The sequence below is a fragment of the Ursus arctos genome, unplaced genomic scaffold (assembly GCF_023065955.2).
Source record: "Ursus arctos isolate Adak ecotype North America unplaced genomic scaffold, UrsArc2.0 scaffold_3, whole genome shotgun sequence".
In the NCBI taxonomy this organism is placed as follows: Eukaryota; Metazoa; Chordata; class Mammalia; order Carnivora; family Ursidae; genus Ursus; species Ursus arctos.
In genome coordinates this window covers 67,685,780-67,710,397 of record NW_026622985.1, presented here as the reverse complement: position 1 = coordinate 67,710,397, position 24,618 = coordinate 67,685,780, and the positions used below count along the sequence as shown (strand labels likewise).

At 35.8% G+C, this 24,618-nt stretch overlaps 1 protein-coding gene across 11 annotated transcripts in view; it reads left to right on the top strand.

The window, feature by feature from the left end:
* The window catches only part of PPP1R3A (protein phosphatase 1 regulatory subunit 3A), a 131,472-nt gene that overhangs the window by 74,546 nt on the left and 32,308 nt on the right, over positions 1–24,618 (top strand). For 6 of the 11 annotated variants that reach the window (XR_008956313.1, XR_008956311.1, XR_008956308.1 and 3 more), the window contains one exon: positions 1,104–3,183. The exons of the other annotated variants lie outside the window; for them this stretch is intronic. The gene's annotated coding sequence lies outside the window, so the exon portion shown is untranslated. Of the gene's footprint in view, positions 1–1,103; positions 3,184–24,618 lie in introns of those variants that run through there. 11 annotated transcript variants of the gene reach the window in all.

Here is a 24,618-nt window from a genome sequence, read left to right as displayed (position 1 = left end):
TCCTGAAAGATTTGTAGATTTCAGGTTGTTGATAGTAAATCTAAATACGCTGGGATGAAATAGTTGGTGGTTTTTTTTCCCTTTTATGCAGTTTTTTTCTTTGCATGTTCCTGATCCATGCATACAGTATGTGATCCATAAATGTGGATTAACTAAAACACAAGAATCTTCTGTCCCTAATTCTATTGAAAAGTACACTTGTGCTAGCTTTTCTACTCTGAAGAGAAAGGTAAAATCAGTGTCGTTTAAGGCAGCAGTGGCTTTAATGAGGGTGAGTCATAGCACTCAGGGAGGCAAACCTATTTATTTTTATTACACAACATGCTTAACTGGGACCATTTTAAAAAGGCCAAATGACAGACAGAGGCCAAGATTAGATGCATCCTCAGTAGACAGCTGGCATGCCCTGCCAGAACAAGGATTTAGAGTGTAGCTGGTTAAGAAATAGCCAACAACTGGGAGAAGGGAGAAGTAGAGAAAAATAAACTCCCTGAAGAAAGTAAAAAAAAAAAAAAAAAAAAAAAAAACAGGTCACAGTAATTTCCCTCAGGACTAAACTGTGTGACATAGCTTTTGCTTTAAATCAGAAATTTCAGAGTAAGAGGAACTAGGAAAGAACCTAAACCATGGGGAATAATGTCGCTATTGTCTTTGGGAGGGCTCAAATAAAAAGTTACTGAGTCTTTTCTAAACCAACTGGCTTAATGGTGTGCTATTTCTCAAAAAGAACTTGCTTCTAGGAAAAAGGAATTAGGTTTGTTTTCCCATTTCACATTCAATTACACTAGTGAATTTGATAACTAATCAGCTAAGGTGGATATAGTGAAAAGAAACTTCCTTGTACTGTGGCAAAAAAATGTATTCCAATACTTATCAGGTGACTTAGTATTGGACACATGACATCATGGAAGCAAATTCATTGTTGACCATTCCCAAAAGTTACAATGCTGTTTCTAGCTTCTTCTAAAAATGACCGTCCTGTCTATAGTTAGCCTTTCCAAGGATGCCACTTGCCTGCCTTTAAACTAAACAATAGTTTAGTGCGTAAATTTGCATTTGGGCTTGAGGATCTTCCCTTGAACACATTTTACTTTTTTTTCCAGAAGCAATATAAAAAAAATTACCCAAGCCTAAAACAAGTGAACAGCTCCCCAGAAATAAACGGTGTACTTCTGAGATGCAGGAATTCCAAGAGTCAAGGGCTTCATGCACTAAAGAAACATAGAAAAGAATCAAGGGCACCTTCTTGATCCGAACTACAGAAGCTGCAGGGGAAGTTGGAGCTGCACTAGCTGAACACCCTGAGAGAGAGAGACAAGACTGTGTGGAGATCCTCAGGGATAGAAGGGAAAGAAGTGATACCTCTGTATTGTCAGGAACTAACACATTGCCTGGAACTCAGTAAATTTTTGTTCAAATACTAAGGATGACTTTTGATATGGCAGTTATGAATAATTCTGCACAGTACAAAAAACTGCTATAGATAATTAAAGTTAACTGTAAAATCATACAAAAGTTTTCCAGTAAGTTGAAACTTGTGTAGTTGTCTCAATACATTACATTTGGGAAGAAGATGGGGGAAATGGTGAATATGATATAAAGTGATTTTTTAAAAAATTAAAGCATAAAAGATGAGTTTACTATATGCTATATGATGACTTTCTAATTCTCAACTACGTAAAGATAATTGTTTCTTTGATGACATACATATTTTCCATATATACATATAATATATTTAATGTATATCCTCTTACATATATTTTTCCTAACAGTGAACAAAATGAGTCTTTACAAATTAAAAAATCTAAATAAAAACAATATAATTCATTCCTAACAAACTAATGCTCTGAAATATGAATGTTGTAGGTCAATGGCTATATCAAAACACTAAGATTTTGAGAATATACATCTATTTAATACATAAAGCAATACATTTATAGCACAGAGCATTGATATAAGTGTGGGGAAAGTTTTCCTTAAAAGAAATAATTTCAAAGTCACTCTGTATATATAAAGATGATTCTCACGGCAGTCCCCCAATTAACAGGGAGAGAAAAAGAGAGAGAATTTAATTATTGTGCATTAAGAACTTTTTTATTCCCTACGATGGCTGCTGAGAGAAGGGTTGGTGGGGCCCACAGTAAGGTAAACAGAGAGTAAGGAAGGAGAAGCATGCAGAATACAGGAAGAGAGGACCTAGGGAGAGTGTCTCAATAATGGGAAATGGCTTGGGGATGTGAAACACAAGGAAATTCATCTTGAACTAGAAGTTGTCTGTTATGCAATCTTGAAAAAATAAACCTTGTCTTTGTCTTCAGACTTTCAGGGTTTGGTAGAGACATTGTCATTTTTTGTCACAATTAAAAATATTTTGATATGTACTATAGTCAAATGAGCTTCAGAAGGACAACTATATTTATTTTTAACATGTATTGCTTTGACACTCTGAAAAATATTTTTATTGTGGAAAATTTCAGCAACATAAAATGGTAGAGGTCAATAAAATTAAGTTATCACCTAACTTAAGTAATGATCAACTCATAGTTGATTTTGGTTTATAAACTCCACTGCCTCCTCCATTGCCTGCCTATGCTGAACTATTTTGAAGCAAATGCCAAACATCATTATCATTTTATTCATAAATATTTCAGCATATTTCTTTAAAATAAAAGAACTTAATAAAAAACCCTCACGGTACCATTATCACACATAAATTTTACCAATAATTTTTTTTTCATAATCATCTAGCCAGTGTTCAAATTTTCCTAATTGTCTCATAAATGTTTTTAATTGTCTTTCAAGTTCAGGTCCACATAAGGTCCAAATTTTGCAACTGATTGATGTATGCCTTAAATTTCTTTTACTCCAAAGCTTTCCTTTCTATCTCTTTACATGTTTATGAAAATGGGCTATGTATCCATTAGAATCTAGTTTTTGTATCACTGGTAAGTAATAACAAAATTTTGAATTTTACCAATCTATTAGATGAGAAACTGTATCTCAGTGGATTTTAACTTATTATATGTGATATTGAGCCTTGTGATCCTTTTTTTATGATCTTACTATCCATATCTCTTGTCCATTATTCCAGTGTGTTGTTATTTTCTTCTCTATTTTAGAAGCCCTTTATATATTAAGGATATTAATTCTTTGTGACATAAATTAAAAATCATTTTTGTCTCAGTTTGTCACTTGTCTTTTTATTTTGCTGTCATAGTTGTGTGTGTCTGTTTATGTGTGTCTTGATATACCAAATAAAAATTTATTTTTATGTAGTCCACTATGTTGGAGACTATATAGTATAAAGAGCCTGGCTCAAATCTCTCTTCTCTTGGAGTCAAGTTGATTATTATCTCCGAGTTTTTTTTTTTTTTCCTTTCTTTTTTTAATCTCAGCTTCACCGAAGTAAAATGGACAAATAAAATTGTAAGATAGTTAAGGTGTGCATCATGGTGATCTGATATATGTATACACTACGAAAGAATTCCCCCCAACCATCTAGTTAATTAACACATCCATCATCTCACATATTTATCTCCTTTTGTGTGTGTATGAGAACAGTTATGTTCTATTCTCATAGCAAATTTCATTATACAATAGAGTGTTATCAGCTATATATATTTATTCATGGAATAAATTGATACGTTGACCCTATCTACCTTGTAGAATTTTTGTGAGTGTGAAATAAGCCTACCTGTGTCAAATGCCATTACTTGCTGGATATTACAGCTATTGAACAGCTAAAATAGCTGTTCAATAAATACTAGTTCTCTCTTCCCAACACCTTTTTCTTTACTCTATGTACACAGCCTAATGATACAGAATGAATCATGTATTTGCCTTGAGATTCTAGGGAAGAATAGCTTTTCCTCAGGTAAGGTCAGTGTATGTCAAATACTGTCCCAGGAACCTGAGCTGCATCTCTTAACCTTTTCCAGATTATAAAAAATCTCCTTGGATTGCCAAAATGAACTGGGATATTTACTGGCTCTTATGAAGCATGACTTACCAGGTTAATTTAAGAGCTCAAGTGTTTCAGAGGACATTTGTCAGTTGGATTAGAAACATCTCTAGTAACCAGCAGAACGTATCATAGCATTATCTGGCTCTATATTTAGAGATTACTGGGAGTAATGGAGGGAAATTAATAAGGTAAGAACAAAAATAATGATGAAGATTGCTCTTTGAATGGATGCAAAAACCGATGTACCTTTCAAGGCTGCAAGAAGCTCTCGCTGATTCTGTAGGACGTTGTCTGCTTGTAAGGAGACATAATATAAATGCCCACCATCCACTTGTGCTCAAAAACCATTCATGAGTTAAGAAAATTGGATCCAGGTTGATCTGAAGATTTCTTGGAAAATATCTATAAAGAAAAAAAAACTTCTTGATAAAACAAGAAGGAAGACATATATACTTAACTTCAGGAAATATTTACTTAAAGACAGTTTTTAACACATATTTAAGAATGATGGGGCTAATTACATATGAATCCCATCTCATTAAATTAGGTTTTGAAGGACCTTTACTTGAAATCCTCTTGTTAACAGTTAGACAGTAGTCTTCATTTTAGCCATTTCCTTGATCACCATGGAATTAACCCTTCAAATTAGTCTGGATCAGTGTGGATTTACATTATAAACTACAAAAGTTGGTCTATAGACATGACAGACAAGGCAAAAGAAATGAACACTTCAAAACACTACCAATTTAGTGACCTACTTTTAAGGAAGATTAACCTATAGTGAGGATGTGAAACTAAATTAAATTCCAGTTAAATACAAATATTTTTCTTCACATACTGAGTCATCTGATTCAGACCCTGCAGGGTGCAGTGTTACCTTGCTTGGTGAACTACATAATTATTTATAGAGTTTCTCAGTATTAAGCTTACCCCTTATCTAACTTTACACAGGCAGTCTAGTTAGTGACTCTCATAGAGATATCCTGCTGCATAATATGGTCCCACATGGTAGGTCAGGGCCCAGATGCCCCTTTTTCCATTCTTTGTTGATGGTTTGAAAATATCAGGACAATGACTGCATGCCACATTGGTTTTATAATTCCTAATCTAATGTCTCTACGGGGGGCTCTAATTCCATATAATGTGTATAAAACACAGAGATAAATATTACTTATTATTGAGAATGGAGGTTCAAGGACCTATTGTGAAGCTTTGTACTTATTGATGGAATTCTAAAACTAGGTTATAAAAAAAAGTCATTTCTTGATGAAGCATTAATGATAAATAACAAGCCTTCAGGAGGCTAAAATACTTAACACTCAAAGACATTTCCATTTGAAGCATTTTAAGAATATGAACTAATGGAATGCAAATTGTATTTCTCATAGGGTACAATATTAGTTCTACGATGAAACTGATTTAGTGTTAATTGAGTGAAATCTTTTAAGTTCTTAAAAGTAACAATTTGTGTGTGTTTAAGAGAGAATGATTTTTGACTTAGATAATGTATATGGTTGACATTAGACCAGTTAGACATGTTTCTCTTAAGAATAGAGGAAGAGAAAAACTTCATGGAAACATAATGGTGAGAACATTTTCTTACTGCTCAAAGTAGAAATAAATAGGAAAAGAGAAGAAAGTGATAATGGTGTCACCTAAGGGAAAGCCTCCTAGAGCCAGACAGAAGAAGATAAAGTCCAGATTAAGTTGTCCATTTTCTCTGAAGGTCAAACATGATCCTAAAGATAGCCTTAAGAAAATTCTTTAGGATAACTAGGATGCATAAAAGTATGAGGGACTGATGCCAGGCTGTCAATGTATTAATTTGCAATTAGAATGGGGACCATCATATAGTACTAGAATACTCTATTGTATTCTAGTATTGTATTCTTTTTCTATAGTCAAGCTCTGTATGTAAAACTAAATCGTAATCAGGAAGATGCCATTTCAGAGTAGAATCTGAACAAAAGGAGTTAAATGAATTAAACATGGATTTGCCTCATTCTAAGGTGACTTTACACACCCCTTTCAAAAAGTAAGGGGTTTGCCAATGGCACCAGAAATCAGTAAAGTCTATCAGCTATCACGACCTCCACCTATCTCCACTGGAGGAATAGTCTTGCCATTTGGATTGGAAATACCCGATGGCTGAGAGCTGAGTCTTTCTCTACCATACAGAGTGTTTGAATGGGCACTATTAACAGCAGCCTATATGACTTTTCTTTTTATTTCTATACTGATCAGTTGCCTTTCTGATGGACCTAGTTCTTTTGAGTGTGTGTGTGTGCAATGCATGTGTGTGTATAACTGGACTAGAGTTAAGCCTGATCATATGGCCTATCAGTCATCCTGTTTCTAGTGACTGCTTATCTCTTTACTAATTCATTACTTGTTGCTTTTACAATTTATTTCTCCATGGACAAGTTCACTTAATTTATTTCCAAGATCTTTGAGGGACATCTCTGTGTAGCCTCATACTTATAAATTAAATGTTATTATACACTTTCTTTTACCCCCCCCCAAAGGATAAATGGTGTGGCATAACAAAATTCTGACAATTGATAAAACGGTTCTACCTCTTCAACAAATGAAGTCTTTTTAGTAGTGTTAAACAAATTTCCATTTGATGGTACAATGATTTAGCATAATGAATAATTTGAATTATCTGTGGTTATAACTATCTGTTGAATGATTTATAGCATCTGAGCACCACCCACACAAATCCTATATAATCGTCATATGAGCTGACATAGGACATCAGGGAAAGAATTTGAGATTTGTTCCCAAGCTTAGGCTCCATATTATTTTCACTTTGTACTTTGTCCTGATTTGTTTTGAATACTATGATGTAAGCTTTATAACATTATTATGAAAACAAAAAAAAATATGCTATCTTCTTATTTCATATAAAAGAAAAGTGGAGTTTTAACCAGTAAAAACATGCTATCCCATATAATTTTTTCACAAACTATGCTCCTGAGATTTGTTTGAAAGCCTCACTGGATGATGCTGAATAATACTACATGAGTGAGGGCTTGAGTGTAGTACTTCGAATTACCTCATGATGTTTGCTTTAAGAAGAGTAACTCTGCTTTCTGAATTCTACTAAAAAATCAATTTGGTTGCTAAAATCAAGACTGTAATTTAAAAAATTTTCAAGACATTAGTCAATCCCTTAGCAAATAACTGGTCTTTATGGGCACTATCAGCACTTTAGAAGTTACCTTATTGAAACCACAATGATGGCTGGCAGCATAGTGCTTTTTGCATCAGCTCTAGTATAGTAGACAGAATCCTAGACTAGATGTATAGTAGAGAGAATCCTGGAGTAGGAATTAACAGATCTAGATTTTAATCCTCACTAACCCTATGATTTCAAAGGAGTATTTGATCCTTGTCTATTGGTCTCTGTCATGGGTTGAATTGTATTCCCTCAAAATCAGTATGTTGAAGTCCTAAGCCCTAGTACCTCAGAATATGACTTTATTGGAGATAGAATCTTTACAGAGGTAATCAAGTTAAAAATGAGGTCATTAGGGTGGACCCTAATCTGATATGATGGATGATCTTCTAAAACAGGAAAATTTGAATACAGACACACAAGGAGAACTATGTGAACATAAAAACAGGACAGAGGCCTGAATGAGATCTTTCCCTCATTGCTCTCAAGAGGAACTGGCCCTGACAACAACTTGATTTCAGACTTCTAGTCTTCAGAACTTTGAGACAATAAGTTTCTGTTGTTTAAGTCACTCTGATTGTGGTACTCTGTTATAGCAGCTCTAGCAAACTAATACAGCTTCTTTAATGCCAAAAGGTGATAATGAAATCATTCTTTAACAGCCCTCCAGGCCTTTATCTCTGTGTGCATTAATGAAATTATTCTCCTGTCTCTGTGCTGTTGCAATCATATTTCTGAAATGCAGATCTGGTCTTGTCAATGTCTTGCTTAAAGCCCTTCCCTGAAACACCAACAGAGTTAAGATTCACACCCCCATATATGGCAGACAGGGCCTTTCATAGTCTGATCCAAAGCCACCTTTTTGTAGCTTTTCAACCCCGAAATGCCATTGTCATCCATTTTCTCCCTAGAGAGTTCTGCCCTTTTCTTTGATTTGGGAGATGGGGACCAAGTGCAAAGGAATTGTGGGAACAGGAGCCTGGACAGCTTTGGAGAAGATTAAAAGGGAGAGGAGATGGAAAATAGGAGAAAGAAAGAAAAAATAGTACAATCACATTGTCTCTGTGTAAAACTTCATTGCTTAACGTTTTAGTCCAAACAAAATGAATTTGAAGGTATATATATTCAGATTTTTTTCTGTTGTCTGGTGTTGCCAAAAATTCTTCAAACTACTAGTGGCATGAATGGCTGCTTTGTAAAACATTTTAAAGTTAAAATTGAAGGATTTCATATATGAAAGCAGATACCTTAATAAAACCTTTCTATATACCCAGTCAAGACTAGTAAACTTTGCTCAACATTGACACAGTACACAGTCTAAACCTCTTCTCCGTCATGCATTACAGGAAGCAAATATAGTCCTCTACCTCATAAGACTGTCAGCTATTTGAAGTCAAGGACCACATTTTAATTATTTCTTTCAATTTTCTATACATAACAAAATAAAAAAATTTAATATAGTTTTTTTAAGAAATTAAAGTGTAAATAATTTTTTAAGCAATTAAAGTTACAATATACCAGCTGTTCATATACCACTCTAAAATTGCTTGAAGGATCAAAAACTATCTTTAAATATAAAATTCCCTGCTACCGCTCACCTACGGGAATGTCCAAAAGAGAAGCAACCCAACTGCAAGTCAACCCCTGCCTCTTGAGGTTCACTTTTGAAACCACTGTTGTTTCAAGCCTCTCAAGTATTTTATATTTGTATTATCTGACAATGCCTTTGGAATTTTAGGAGACCCAGTTAGTATGTAATTATATCAAAATGGAAAAGGTTATCAGCAGCAAAAAGGAATGTAGGGAACAGGCCAAAGAATAGGATTGGGGAATATGTAAAGTGTGGAGGCTGTAAATGGAAAAAAAAAAAAAAAAAAAAAAGCAAGGCTCATAATTCACCCAAGTCCTGTGCATATATTTTTTGACTGCTCAAATGAAAATTAAATTATGGGGGGGGGTATATTGAAGCAAAAGCCCTCTGAATTTTAGCAGCTTAATTGGTAGCTTTTTTAAAACTGTAAAAGGTTTTAAAATTACAATTCTAAATTCTATGAAACAGAGCCATTTTAGTGCTTCTAGACCCTATTATTTTAAGTTTTAACATTTTTTCCTGAACTAAGTGTGGAAGATTAAGGTAACATAATTTGGCTCCTGGGTCAGCCTTGGCATTCTTCACTTTGCCCAGATGTATATGATTACATTTTCTATTATGTGAACCATGGGGACATATGGTATTTTCATCAAGAAGCGATGAAAGAAAACATCTTTTGGAAAGTTGAAAATATTGCCTAACTTAGGAAACAAGTTTCTGAGACTGGGGAATTTTTTTTCTGCTTGGCTACCTGGCAGTCTAAGTGTAGCATGTGTGTGTGGAGTGTTGAGGGATACGGTATGGTTGGAGAACAAGCACGCAAACAAATCAACCAAAAATATGTAACTCACAAGACTTGATTAAACTCTAGATTGTTTATGATTTATACAAGAAGAATATGGAAAGAAAGAAATGAGTGATACATATAGAAACCAACAAGTTTTATTTCTGAAAAACTCTGGCAAATGGTAAAGATACTTGTTAAAAAAGTAAGACTACTCAGTCATTTTCCAGTGTTTCTGGACTTAACTCTTGATTAACTGGAAAGTGGGCTGTTCTTCCAGCTGCACTTTGGGCAAAAGTTAGGCTTAAATTCTTCCCTCTACTTAATGAGTCAGGTGTATTAATTGAGAATAGCAGTCTCTTCCCACAGTGAAGTTTGAGTTGTCTCGACTATCCCATATTGTTCTAAGCTGAGCACCCATTGTGTGACTTTTGGTTGGATGAAGAATCATATGTTCTCATAAAATGTTTGCTTTCCTTCTGGTGATCTTAGTGTATGCTGGACTCAATATCCAAACCCACATTCTAAGAAAAACAAAGCATAGAATTTCAAAAATCAAAACATCTAAGTAATTAAATGAATGGGAGGACAGTATTAAGCATATTTTAACCACATATTATTTTTTTGGTCCCTCTATAGCCAGGAGTAAATTTCCCCTGAAAGTAAAATGCAACTAAAAATTTTTATCAATATTGTATCCATTTAACAAAATTGTCCAAGATTAAAGAGATGATGATCTCATTATCTACCAAGTTTTCCTTGAAAATACATTTTAAAGGATTGACACTAAAGCTGGTCCATAAAGTAAAGTTAGTGTCAAAATATTAAATAGGAAATTTATTGTGATATGACAGAATTTTTAAAAAAATCTAGAATATTTGCTTTGAAATCAAGTATTTTCCAATGAAGGAGACAATCATTAAGTACAACAAGAATATGGCTGAAGAGGTATTTATCTTGGCAATTATAATTATGCTTTTATGTTAGCTACAAACACCAAGCACATTATCATTTGCATTTATTTATTTAAATAATCTAATCAAAGATCTATTTCTAGTTATTTAATATGCAGGAGCCATCTCTAAATAGAGCATTGGGTCTTCCAAATGGAAATACTATTTTCATGTGCAGACCACTCTGTTACATTTCTTCTGAAATGATAGGGTAATTAGAAATTCAGCCCAATACAAATATTAGAATGTGCATCAAAGTACTTCTTTAGATGGTTGTGTTCTCTGGAATATTATCTATCTTTTCCTTCAAATATATTTTTCCTTCCTAAGAAGCAAAATGCTAGAAAATAAATATCATTGGGTAGAAAATATATAATGTGCCAAGAAATGTAGAAAGGTTTGAAAATCTTTTGGAAAAAAAGGCAAATTTAAAGATAATAACCAAATAATAATAAAAAATAATAATAGAGGAAAATAATTTTCAAGAGCCAATATAAGAGGCATAGGAAATTTAGTAGTAATAAAATTACACTGAAAAAAACCCAATAGTCATTCTGTGTTCATCATGTATTTGTCCTTACTGTATTCAATTTTAGTGACAGTTCTTTCTTTAGTACTTTTGTAAAACACTCATGCTCTTGTGCTCTGAATCTATGTTTGAGTTAATTTCTTGTTGATAGCAAGTGATGCTTATAAGTAAGTGTAGATAGGTCCTCTGCACTGGTCTCATTAATTAATGCTTACGAAGGGTGCATCTGTTTTGATCTAATCATAATTTTGAAACCACTAGCTCATGAATATGGCGCAGTTGTCTATTCAAATGCCCCTTTTACTTAGTGATAAACTTCTCAGTGACATTCTTTTTGAATAACTTCATTCATTCAAGGCACAAAATATGGCATATTACAAAATGTAGAAGTTTATAGTAGGATCCATTCTTTATATGAAAGTGGTTTAAGAAGGACTAGTTAAGGATTTGATAGTAACATTAAAGGACTACATTACAAACTACGATGATTTTCTCAACATAAAGTAAAATGGAAGTCTGGTATTTTTCTGGTAAATATGACAAGGCAGAAATATTGCAAATCTTGCCCTTTAAAATGTGTACCCAATATAATTTTAGAATGTATTTAAAATTGTTCTTTTTATCTCACTCTACTCACTGATTAAAATATTATTCTAGAGACAATTTCACAAGAGGTGTTTTCAAAATATACTTATAAGACAAGACACTTGATTATTTTCTCGAGGAACATTGATCAAAAGAGCTGTGTGATAACATATATATATGTGTATATATATATACTTGTATATGCATATATGTATGATGCTAACATGTCAGTGTGTATTTATGTGTATAAATTTATGCACAAAAAAATCTCTGCTTCTGGCTGAGCCAGCAGTGGTATAACGGGTGTGGCAACTTTCAGAGACAAGTTGAAGGATAATTGGACTCCAAAGAGTCTGGATCCTGGACTTCATCAGTTCACCAGTGCTCCTGGATGCATCCAAGAGCATCAGGGAAAGAATCACTCTCCATTCCTGCTTATTCCTTGCTCTGTAGCTTTGTTTAGGCCATCTCCACAAACCAGGCATGCACTGTCTTCTATTTCCAATTACTTATGCCCTACATGTCTTCCAAGGCTCCTCAGGTATGTATTCCTTCAGGGATCCAAAAGCTGGTTGACCCTACTCCAGGATTTACTGACTATTCCCTTCTCTCCTGTAACATTTAATACTCATCTATTTAGCACTAACTTTTAAAATTTCTTTCTGATTCTGAGGACCATCTTTCTTTTCCTTGTAAAATCCTCTGCTAATGATCATCTCAGCACATAGCTCAGTCCTAAGCACCATGTAGGGAATTGAAGGACCAGGGTCAGGAAGAGTCCTTTGTTTGGATCTCTCTTATAGCTCTGAGAGTCTACCCTTACTGCACACATGAATTTTAATATTTTGGGGGTCACTGAACTTTCAGAGAATCTTGAAGACAGTACCTCTCTTCTCTGAAAAAAATGTGCACACACATGGCACTGACACACACAATTTTGCATGTAATTTTAAGGACTCATCAACCCCAACTTACGAGACTGTACATTTCTTTGCCTACAGAAAATGTGTTATATTTTTCAATACTTAACATAGTACCTAGATGCTCAATAAATCTTGTCTGAGATTAACAGAACTGAACTCAAGCCTTTGCTAGACTTCACATTTCCTATATTTGTATTCCATGCAGTACTTAGCACAGTGTCTTGGCCATAATAGTAATTTAATAAATATTTGTTGAATCAAATTGAATTGTGCTTTCTTTGTATCTCAGAGAAATACCAATTACAGTGATATAGGTAGATGGGGCTAAATAAATATTTAGAATGTCTCTTTCAACAATTAATCTTATTGTTTTAACATTCTACAGACTTGAATCCACTAAATTAAGTATATTAGTGTTAATAGATACACTTTCAATCTTTTTTTCATGAAGTGTTTAAATTTTGAAGTATTTAGGTGTAAAGAAACAAAGTAGAATTCATTCCTCCTTTTATAAATGTCACTACATTCTATTTTGAGAATAATGTGAATAAGGACCAGGTCTCAGAATTCTAAAAAGAAGCATTTCTACCAGTGAAGGGAGAGTATGAGGCACCTTTTTCTTCCACAATCAACCCAAATGTCTCTCCACTTAAAACAGATTCTCTTCTGCTTGGATAGCAATCCTGTTCTTAGCAGTTTTTGGAATAATGAACCACCCTCTTCATAATGACAGAAGTTTGAGCCTTAAAAATAAAATAAATAATTAAAAAGGAGAAGGGAGAGCTGACTGATTGGAACGACACCAAATTTTTATTTTCAATGGCATTTGTAGCTGCTAGAAGTGACACAATTTGTGTCAGTCTAGGAACTCGAGGTAACCAAACATAAATTGTAATTGACCAAATTAAAGTCAGAAGAACTGTAATTAGTTCATTAAATAAATGATGTGGAGAATTTCCCAACTTAGCGGTGAGATACAAAACAACAGACCATTTATTCAATAGAAAATAAGAGGAAAAGGGATAAAGTGAGAATAAAAACTTAACTTTCTCTTCAAAGGAAGCAAGGAAAAGACAATGGAAAGAAACATTAAAAAAAGGAAGATTCAATTAGCAAGAAAGAAGAACAGGAGAGAAATCCAATTGGGATTCTCTGGGAGGGAAAAGAACGTGATGAGAGTTTAGATCATAATCTATAAATAGCCTTTTATTTTATAAATCCTTCATGTGATGCATAGATTATACAGTGAGCCTCCCTTGTCCTTAATATGTACAGTCTCCCGGCACATACCTTTTAAGGCAATCTGCAATAGTAAGTACAAAGAACTAGCTCTGGAAAATGACTTGGGCTTCTCTCTTTCAAAAACCAAGAAGAAAATTGATGAGGAGAGAATCTGGGAACATTGCACAAATTGTCAGGAGGGCACAGGAGGGATCAGTCTTAGTAGACTATGAAATAATTCAGAGAAATAGTATGCCCCGCTTCTTCTAACTTACTGGTGTGAGAGATAATTTTAATTACCATCCTATAATGAACCTTCTTCCAAATAACACAGGCAACCCCTTTACCTGTCATTCTTCACAAATGTGTCAGGTCCTATGTTCTGTTGATCTCTTCTCACCCCTTTGTTCTGATTTTCAATTCTATAGGATGCTAGTGGTGGTAGAAGGAGGCTGAGGATGGAAAAGCAGAGAGTATGAGAAGGCAGATATTTTGTAATTAATTCCTTGATGTTTTGTTGTATTTTCAAGGACTCCTTTCCATAGTGTTTCCAAGACTTGAATTAAAGAAGCAGTCTTTGTAATCTTACACCAAATTTAATACTCTCTTCCAGTTTTTTAGCGGGGCAAAGAATGGGCAAAGGTAACCCAAATGATAGTTGCCACTTCTCTAGAATATTCTTTATTGCTGGCCATTATTATTTTTAAAGAAAAAAACCCCTTATTTTTAAAGAGATTTAAAATAGATCTTGAGATCCCACTCCCACCCCCTGACGTAGGGATGGGTTATATACATCTGCATTCCCAGCCTTCTCTTCCCACCTAGCTGGGAGAACCAGAGTGACTGAAGAAAAAGCATTCATCTGTGGTTTGATGGGCATAGTCAGTGGATTTCCCCTCCTGTTAGACAAGTTTCAAGACATTTAAAAATCCATACCATCGGTTTTTAGTAAGATAAATATATCACATCTTCCTTCAGTCACTTATCTTGAATATCACTCTCTCCTACAAAAAGATTACATAGAGTTTTGTTTTGGATTTTTTATTACAAAAGAAATGTGTTGTATTTTGAGAATTAAAAATATATATAATTTATACCTCCCACTGACAATTTTTCACCATAAATCTCTTTATACTCTCATTGAGCTTTTCAAAATGTCCATGGAAACAATGATTTAATATTACAAAGTAATGAGTGCCAATAAAAGAGGCTGCATTTCTCTAAGGAATATCTTCCCTGTTCTTCAGAGTAAAATATATTCATTCTAAGAGTCACTTCCTAGATTCAATACCCGTGCTTTCATTGTCTAATTTTCTCTCACTGACCACAAAAAAAATGTTGTTTTGTACCTTTCCATCTTCGGCATTTTTGTCATATTTCATATTCTCTGTCTGGGGAATATCATTTTGTACCATAATTTAAAATACTTTCTTTGTGGGGTGCCTGGGTAACACAGTCTGTGAACTGTCAACTCTTGGTTTTGGCTAAGGGCGTGATGTCAGGGTCATGACGTCAGGGTCATGAGATGGAGTCCCTATCAGGCTCCATGCACAGTGTGGAGTCTGCTTAAGACTTTCTCTCCCTCTGCCTCTCCCCCCTGGCCCTGACCCCACACACTCTCTCTCTAAAATAAAGGAATAAATCTTTAAAAAATAAAATAAAATACTTCCTTTGTAGCAATAGCTCCCAAACGTACACCTTTAGCCTAGAACTCACTCTTCAGCTTTCATACTAGAGGACATATCCACCTGTTTATTCAACATATTCCTAAAGAAAGCTATTATTCCCTGGTAACCAAATCTAGACCAGCTCATTCTCCCAGATTACATCTCTCAAGACATCACGGTTGACCTGGGTATCACTTTTAACACCTTCCATTCTTTCAGTTTCCTTTCATCCCTGCTCACATAGTGGCATCCAAAGATTCATCAAATCCTGTGAAGTTTTTCTCTGATAGGTCTTTTGAATCATCCCATCATTGCTATTTTCACTGGTAGGTGCTATTATAATGTCTTACCATCTCTTGCCTAAATTATTATAAGGATATCCTACATGATCTGTGATTCCAATGTAATCTGTATATACTTTCATATTTTTATGAAAATATGATCCTCTAAGTCCCTTCAATTAAGTCTCCTGATACATCCTTTTTAAATTCCTTCTAAATCTGGCCTCTGCCTACCTGTTCAGTCTCATCTTTTACCACTTATGGCATCATTAACTATTCTTGGCATAGTTCCATATCAAATAAAATACCTACATATTTTGCAGCCCATATTAATAGCTACCAAGTTTGCATTGTATATATGAACCGCAATATATTTTAGTAGCCCTATATTGATAAAATGGATAATTTTTACTATTACAAACAATGGTGCAAAGACCATCCTTGTGCATATAGCTCTTCATATTTTTACACTATGTGATTATCTTCATAAGATAAATTCTGAGCCCCAAGTCCATAGGGTAACTGCAAAGAGGAGCAGATGACACCTGAACATGCAGAGTGTTGCAAGGGAGGAAAGAAACCCTGAGATTCTTGAATCTGGATCTTTTAAAATGGATGCCTGCTTTTTGCCTTGCAGGGAGACATTATGGGGAGCAAGGATGCTTGTCCTTTGTTCTGGAGAAAGACACTATCTTCCAAGACTAAGCAAGCTCACTCTTTGCTCCAGATAGAGACATTATCTCTATCTTTCAAAGCTGTTTACTAGACAAACATTCTTGAAATGATAGTTTGGAGCAAAAGACAGTCAATGACTCACTTTTCAAGACAAACAGATATGTGAGAAACCCATGGATAACTGTCTCCCTACAATTCATTCCTTCTAAACCATCTTGGCTTCTGGCAAATGTTCCCATGAGTACATGACTGCATCAGCCACTATGATCTGACCAGCAGTGGCTGGAGCTAAATTCTTTCAATTTGTCTCATACAGAATTTAATTAAGGTTGATACCAGTAAGACTTCAAGCAGGTGGATGAGGCTAGCTTGCGGGATTTATATCAGTCATGGCCCCCTCAAATCCCATGCCCAACCAGCTGAATAAGTCCCATAAAAGCATCATGGCCTACCCTCAGAAAACCAGGTTGCTTTCTCCTTAAGTCTCTATTTTGACCTTCCCACAAATTGGAGGCATTAATCCAGGTATCTGGCTGCATGGAGAAAATCTAGACCATCTGGAAAATGTGTCATTTATAACAACACTGACCAGTGGTGTCATTAAGCATTTCAGCTGATGCCAGGGACAAATTTCATGCTGCTTTTTCTAATTAGGTGATGCCTATTATAGAAGTCTCCAGGGTATATGTAATAATGAAGCAGGAATCCCTCCAGAAGCTTCCCCAAGAAATCAAGGATGGCTCATTTTGGAGAGATCTTCACAGTTATTTAAGGGCAAAATGATCTATTGGATCTATTGGTGGTGTTTCTTTAAACACTGGAAGGTCTTCTTATGACCACCCCTCAGGCACAAGTCACCATATTTTGGGGAGGGAGGCAAGGTAATGTCTGGCTTCAACACAAAGAGTATAGTCCTAGAGATGTGTGTGGTGTGTGGAGAAAGAGCATGTTCTCTCAAGTTGTCAGTCTCCATGAGTAGGACCTACATCAATCAGGAGCATAGTCTAACAGTAATCAAATACGGCCTCCCACTGGCTGGTAACCCTTATTATTTCCGGTTCTGTTTGAATTTTTCAATCTAGTTCTCAGGCAGGTCCTCCAACCAATCCTATTTGTCCACAGCACGAGCCAGGTGGCACTTATCTGCCCCGTGGAATGACTGACAGTTACAGCAATGGGGAAAGGCAAGTACCTCCAAAGTGCTGACAGATATTTTGTGTGGTTGGTGGATGAGCTGGGACCATAATCTGCTATTTCCCATAGATTTTCCAGCTAGGTTCCAGGAAAGAGCAATCAAATCATTGTCAGGCCCATCTGACAGGACATGACAGATCTAGTAGTCAGTTCTATTTAAGGTGTTTGCAATAGCTTGGGAGAGCCACAATAGGACAATTTCCTTCATGAATAAAGTGGCAGGGGTGATTACGAAAGACAGAATTCATTAATGTTTACTCTCCCTCATACCTTCTGGGGTCTGAAGTGTTCCTTCCCCAGAGAACAGGGATGTCACTGTCCCTCAAGCACCACAAAACCTGTGTATAGATATATCCTTGCCTTTTTTCAAATCATTTCTTACTCATACCCAGACCTTTCATACAGAAGGATCAGGTGAAAGAGGGACATGGGCATTTTTATAAAACTTATCAAAACCCTATGTCCCCCACTTTGAGATGTGTTGGCCATTGTAGAAGGACACTCCAAGCAGTGTACTCAACTAAGTAGTTATTATCTTTATGTTCTAAGACCATGTCAATTCAATAAGATAAGCCAAGTAGCTGACCAAAATTAAGTTAGAATTCATTAGGTCCCCTTTTGGCTGGGCTGCCACCAAGAGGGTTACCAACAAGGCCACCCTGAAGTTGCTATTAGGGACAAGAAAAAATTCATTATGCCTAGGAATAGCTCAGAAATCTGAATTTTCAAAATAAGTTTATATAACACCCCCTCCTTTTGTCTTAATCATTATGACATTTATCTAGGAAGTGGCCAAGGGAAGATGATCCATTCATGTAGAAAGACGTATTCAGTTACCAAAGTATCTTTTTAAACTGTGTGGACCAGGATGAGATGAGGGAGTTAAAGTTAGAGAGCTTTTGAAGTCAATATTTTATGAAGCTATTCTAAAAATCAACAGTATCAGATGATTGTGAATGGTTAAGTACATGGAAGACCATCAAAACCTTGCTATCAACCCTTGTTCACTGGCTTCTGTGGTAAGAGTTACACGATTGTCAAACTACAAATGAACTGGAAAGCTGAAAACTTGACACCTATTAGTAGCCAGAGTTGGCTAATTGGACTGGAAAGGCAACAGCATAATCTGAAAAGTGTCATTAATGGTAAGGTACCACTGGTAACCCTGAGAGGGGGTCAAGGGCCAGTTTTAGCCAATCTTCTGTGAAGATTCCTACAATCTGCCAGACTATAGTTTTCCCAGTAGCAGAGCAAATATCTAGGCAACAGTCCAAGAATCATTCAGTCTGTAACTAGGTTCATCAAGTGTAGTAATGGCTAGAGCTATGAGAACTGTTTTATGCTCTGCTCACAGAGAGGAATAACCACAGTCGTTTTTTGGTTCTATATGGCTGGCACTGAGGTTGAGGAGCTAGAGTTACTTAGTAGACACCTCTGGATTTCTGCTCATCTGAATCATCAATTTACTAGTCCCAGATATTTTAGGGGAAGCTCTGTGAAGTCAGGGCACCACTCAGGGTACATAGCCAGTAGCTTTATTCTAGGCTGCAGAGATGACAGAGAGAGATGACAGGAAGTATTTTATGTGTCCACTAGCACTTTTCCAGATGTGGCTCTTACTGATCAGAAAAATCCCCCAGGACTTGATGAACATTCACAGTACAAGCATGTGAAACATTAATATCAATTATATATTCAGCAAGGGAAGCCACAAAAATGGTACATTGAATTAACCCAAAGGGCCCCATCTACAAGTTCGCTTTAACTTCCTTTCCCCACTGCATACCTTGCCCAAACCCCATTAGTTGAATTTGGGCATCCCTTTCCCTGCCATGGGACTATATAGGACAATACAATTCTGTCTGTACCAAACAGAGCTGTAAAAATTTGAGTGCTTACTCTCTCTGAAGTTTTGCAGGTTACTAGGATGAATAGGCATGGACTTCAGTCCCCCTTGGAGAAGAAAACTTTAGCTTCCCCCCCTAATTATCTTTCTTGGTAAAGCAGCTGAGATCAAGCTAGAGAGGAAAGGAGGGAAAGGAAATGTGGAAGACGAGAGTACTGTTGTGCTATTAAGTAAAGCCCATTTACTTTAGGTTTCTAGTGACATGGTGGCTGTTCATGGCTCAACCAAACAAAATTCCAATATTAGTGGTCCACCAAATGCCTTTATCAACCAAGTTCATTATCACTTACATGAATATTTTAGCTTTGGGGACCCTCTGATTTAGTAGCCAAAGACACACTGCTTTGAGATTGTTGCTGTCAGGTTTGTACACTTTGATTCACTTGGGATTGATTTGCACCCAGTAGTCATCTTTTTAAAATAGAATCCATCTTAATCTGTATCATTTGCTATCCCATTTCCAAAATAGTATAGCTTCGGTTCATATCTAGTTTCAACATAAAGGCTAGGGGAGTTTCCCGTGGTGTCAGAGCTGACTGCAATAATTTACCTGAAATTCTTTGCATTAGTTTTTCATTCTATAGTGAGTGAACTCCATTGGTATTGTTAGCCCAATCACGGCAGTGAGAGTCCAAGGTCTAGTCAATGTCTCATCTGGGGTTTCTCAAGGGAATTTATCTGTCTAGGAAATCTCCCTGAGGAGGCCTAATTTCCCTTATGGCAGCCATGACCCACAACAAAATAGAAAACAAAAACAAAAACAAAAACAAAAACAAAAACAAAAACAAAACAACCTTGTGACCCTCTACTGTAGTCTCTGAATGGATCTAAGTTAGTCATGCCAGACTATGGGCAGACTGAGTCACAAAACTGTTCAGTTGTTGCCATTTCTTCTTAGCAAGCAGTAAATGACAGGCTTCTCATCCCTTCATCTCTCTAGTAAACCAGATAATGTTCTAAAATTTGCCTTGGTCCTACCCAGACTATTCATGGATTTTCCTTCTTTCAGCCCAGTATAGTGTACATTCTTTAGTTATTATCTGAAATGGGTTGGAAAATTCTATTTACTAAGGATAACTCATAGTATTAGTTGCTAGCTGCTATAGTGGGGCAGACCTAAGACTGACTGCCATGTTGTCAAGGAATCCTCCCCCTCCACCATAGAGGAAGAGTTAGCAACAATCAGGCCACCATTCATGCATCTGTCTATGAGCGTACTTCCTGGTACCTGGCCTACAAACAACTCCTTAACACTTCCTCATTAATAGATAATAAAACAAAGGATCATTTATTGCCAGGGTGGCCACACAATTTGGTTGCTATGTTTACTATTGACTCCTTTGGGTTTCCCTCAAATACCATTAATTGTCCTATAAGGCCCTAACTTTTCCTCTTCTAGAAAGTGTGTCTTTGTCATTACCCCACCACCAAACTATACAGAACTGTGAAGGACTGAGATTTTACTCTACTTGGGAGCTAACAGGTTAGCCTGCCACAGTATTATGGGTGCTCATCATAGATGTCAGAAATCTTTTTCCAAGTCAAAGAACTTAATTACTCATAGCAAGCAACCAGCATGAAAATCAACATATATTGTACTGAGGCACTGAGACCAAGTTCTCACAGAGCAAACCAAAGAGAGCTAGAAGATAACTGCACATGCAATGGGTTGTGCTCCCAGAGATGAACTCTGAACTTGGGAACCCAAATCTTTTATAATAGGCAGTAAGCATGCCTGACTATGCCCTGGAAGGAGACGTTATATTTATTATACTAGACAGCAAGCAAATCTGTCTCTTCCTCTGGAGGGAAATACCATTTCTATCTTCCAAGTCTGTTTCCATACAAACATCCTTAAAAATTTAGTCTAGAACAAAAGGCTTTCCTCCCAAGACACAGAGAAACATGAAAGACCCATGGGAATTTTCTCTCATCTCTTTCCAGTCTACACATTCCACCACAGCTCAAGAATCAGGCACCTAATTCCAGGACTCAGAATGGTTAGATCTATCTCATCTCACCATAGTGAATAGATCACCTAGATCATAAACATTTTCTTTCAGAATTCCTGTTCTATTAGAACATATGCCAGTTTAAAAATCAAGGCATTCAAAGCAAACTATGTTGTACAAAATAAATCCTTATTCACCTTTCTAGTTTTCCTACTTCTTTTCACTCCTCCTCTGACTCTTTTCATGGAAAATGTTTCTTACTTGATAGATTACATTCCTAAAATTAAAGGACTGTTTTAATAAATAAAGTAAATTTTATTTTATTAAATATTACACTATGTCTAGAACATGACTAGCAAAAAAGATATGCTTTATTCCGGACAGCAATCTAAAAACCTAGAAAAATATAGGCTGTACACAAATTAAATAAAGATGGAGACAATATTGTTAAAGTTATGAGAAAGGAAGATTTACACTGTGCATAGGATTTAGTATTTGTGATTTCCCCTCAAATATGAGAATTGCATTATAGGATGAAGTTGAGGAGTGAGCAATCTGTCTCATATTTCATTTAGTTGATTAAGTTTTATAGAGGAGCTAGGATTCCAATTCAATAACTCTAAGATATGTTGTTTCAACCCCTTACCTTAACAGCTTTAGTCACGTTCTTTTATGTAAGATGCTTACACAAAAAGATGATGGAAAACCAGAGTTTTGGTATAAGATCAGAGTAAATGTTAGGATATTTATAGCAGAATGTACTAATGGTTCAAATTAATTCATTCCAATGGGATGCACTTAAACAATGTCTAGCTCAGTCATAGGAAAACATTAGAAAAATATTCCTCATAAAATGAATTGAGGGTAAGTTTCCCCTCATCATCCTAAAGTATATTGTATTGTTTCTTTTTCTAAAAGTATAACATATTGTAATTTAGAGAATTAAAAAAAAACCTAACCCGTTAATATCAACCATTTGTCTTTTGTCAAACTACCCATGAATAGGATGCCCACTTACATAATAACAAGGCTCTAGAATAATCTTTTTGCAGTTTCTGTTTTTGTTTTTGGTAATGAAGTATTAATATTTCTGAGATGCATATATGACTTTAGAAATACTTCCTATTTCTTTAACGATGAGAAATTTCAGCATTTACTGACAGTGAGGTGGAAGGAATTACATTTTACATCATAAAAGTTGCTTTCTTTTCTAGAACGCAAGTGATATGAAAGATGAGGACTCTGACATGTCCTTTAAAGATACAAGGACAGAAAGTCATGCCATTTCCCTCTAATTTTAATTGTTCTAGTCAGCAACAATTTTCCAGCTCCCTGTCAAGGAAGGGGAAATGGTAAATTAAGTTCTTATGTACAAACCTGTCCCAAGACCAGAATTCTCCTGCCTTCATATAGAAACCACTGAATCATCACAGGGTTTACCTGAGTCCCATGGAGAAAACTATTCAAACTCATCCCTGGATTGCACAGGTGATCCCATCTGTCAGTCTTTTGAGACCCTTTCTGTTCTCTCTGGCCTTAATTGTTCTTTATTTTCTCTATTTTTTCTTTTGGCAAGAGAGCTGTAGTCAAGGCAAGCTGGGAACCAGAGTGTTATCAACTTGTTTGTGATGCTTTATTACCTGGCTTTCTGCTAAGCTCTAATAACAAGGAAAGGTGGTATTGGCCTGTTAATAATTAATAGCACCCAGTGCAAATGAAGTACTTCTGTCATAGGGCTTCATCAGTAAGGTCATGGTACAATAGAGGTTGCAGGTTCTGTAAGCATGAGTGGTATTTGCATATGTCAGAACAGACCATGCATGCTAACAGTACAAACACTTCACATCTGCTTCTGTTTACTCCCATGCTAACACCCCAAAGTACAGGAGTCCTGTGTTAATTGCTCAGTTACATACCGACTGTTGATGTGTTCTCCACAGAGCTTTTCATAAGTGCACTGTTGCAAATAAACTGCTAATGACTTTGCTTATTCCAGCCAACCTTTTAAGGAAATCTACAACATACATGCAGATTAATGATTCCTCTATTTAGCAGTGTGTCTTGTGACTAGGTTTGCATAGAGGCAGTATCAATTAAGTAGCAATTATCTGCAAAGTGGAAAAAAAGAGGGAAGATATAAATAAGTAATGAGTGTGATGCTAAAATCTCCGAGAACAACTAGAATTGAACTCTGAGGCAAGGGCACTGACTAGTGAACACTTTTTTCCCATCTTTTCTTATACCTAAATCCCATAGAGTCCCCATGAAAACCAAAATGAGAACAGACACTTAAATAATTTTTTATATTTGATTTTCAAGACAACCACTATTTTGAAACAGCCAAGAAACAAGAAAATAGGGTTGAACGTAAACATCATTAACAAGACAGTTTATTTTTAAAAAAAAGAAAAAATTGGCCCTTTTAATGTTTATTTTATGAAAGGATCTGACTAAAACATATCAGATTTTCTATGTATCTTATCAACAGGGGTCAGCACAGAGCCCCAATTTATCCCTCTATTCTTGTCAAGCAATGGCCTTTATCAGCACTTCATAAAACTTATCTGGAAAATTCTGCATTAACTGGCTCTAAAGAAAAAGACCAAGCTGAGGATATGCATAACACCTAGATTGGTGGGGTTAGTAACAAACTTTATAAAATCTACTTTCATTTACTAGTCTTGGTTTGTGACAACCATGTAGGTTCTTTCAACTCAGGCTCCTCTCAGGAGATAGAGAGGCAGAGACCACTGTGTCCCTGCAGGGCAAAGGATGGAACCACTTGCTTGTGGTCCTTATTAACAAAGATGTTTGACCTCTCTTTTCCCTCAACAGCAACAGACGGGGCAGATGTGAATTAAAGCAGAGAGCCAAATGTTTAAAGGTTTCTCCAGATGATCTAGAGCCCAACAGTTCCTTTGATGGCTTTTTTTTCCCTCAAGGCTGAGTAGGATAGGTCAAAAAAGAAAAAAAAAAAACCTATAGCAATCGTATTTTCTAAATCCTAAATGAAGACAAATGGTTTGACAAATATATATGGAGAAAGACAATTAGAAATGTGAAAGGTATTGGCTAGAAAACGGTAAGACTCTGTGATAAAAATACCCAATAAAACAGAAGTTTATGGAACAACGAAATATATTTTGCTGCAGTACTCCAATCCTAAGTAAAGCTCCCAGCTGCTGGGCTGCTCTTCTCCATCTGGTAAGGCA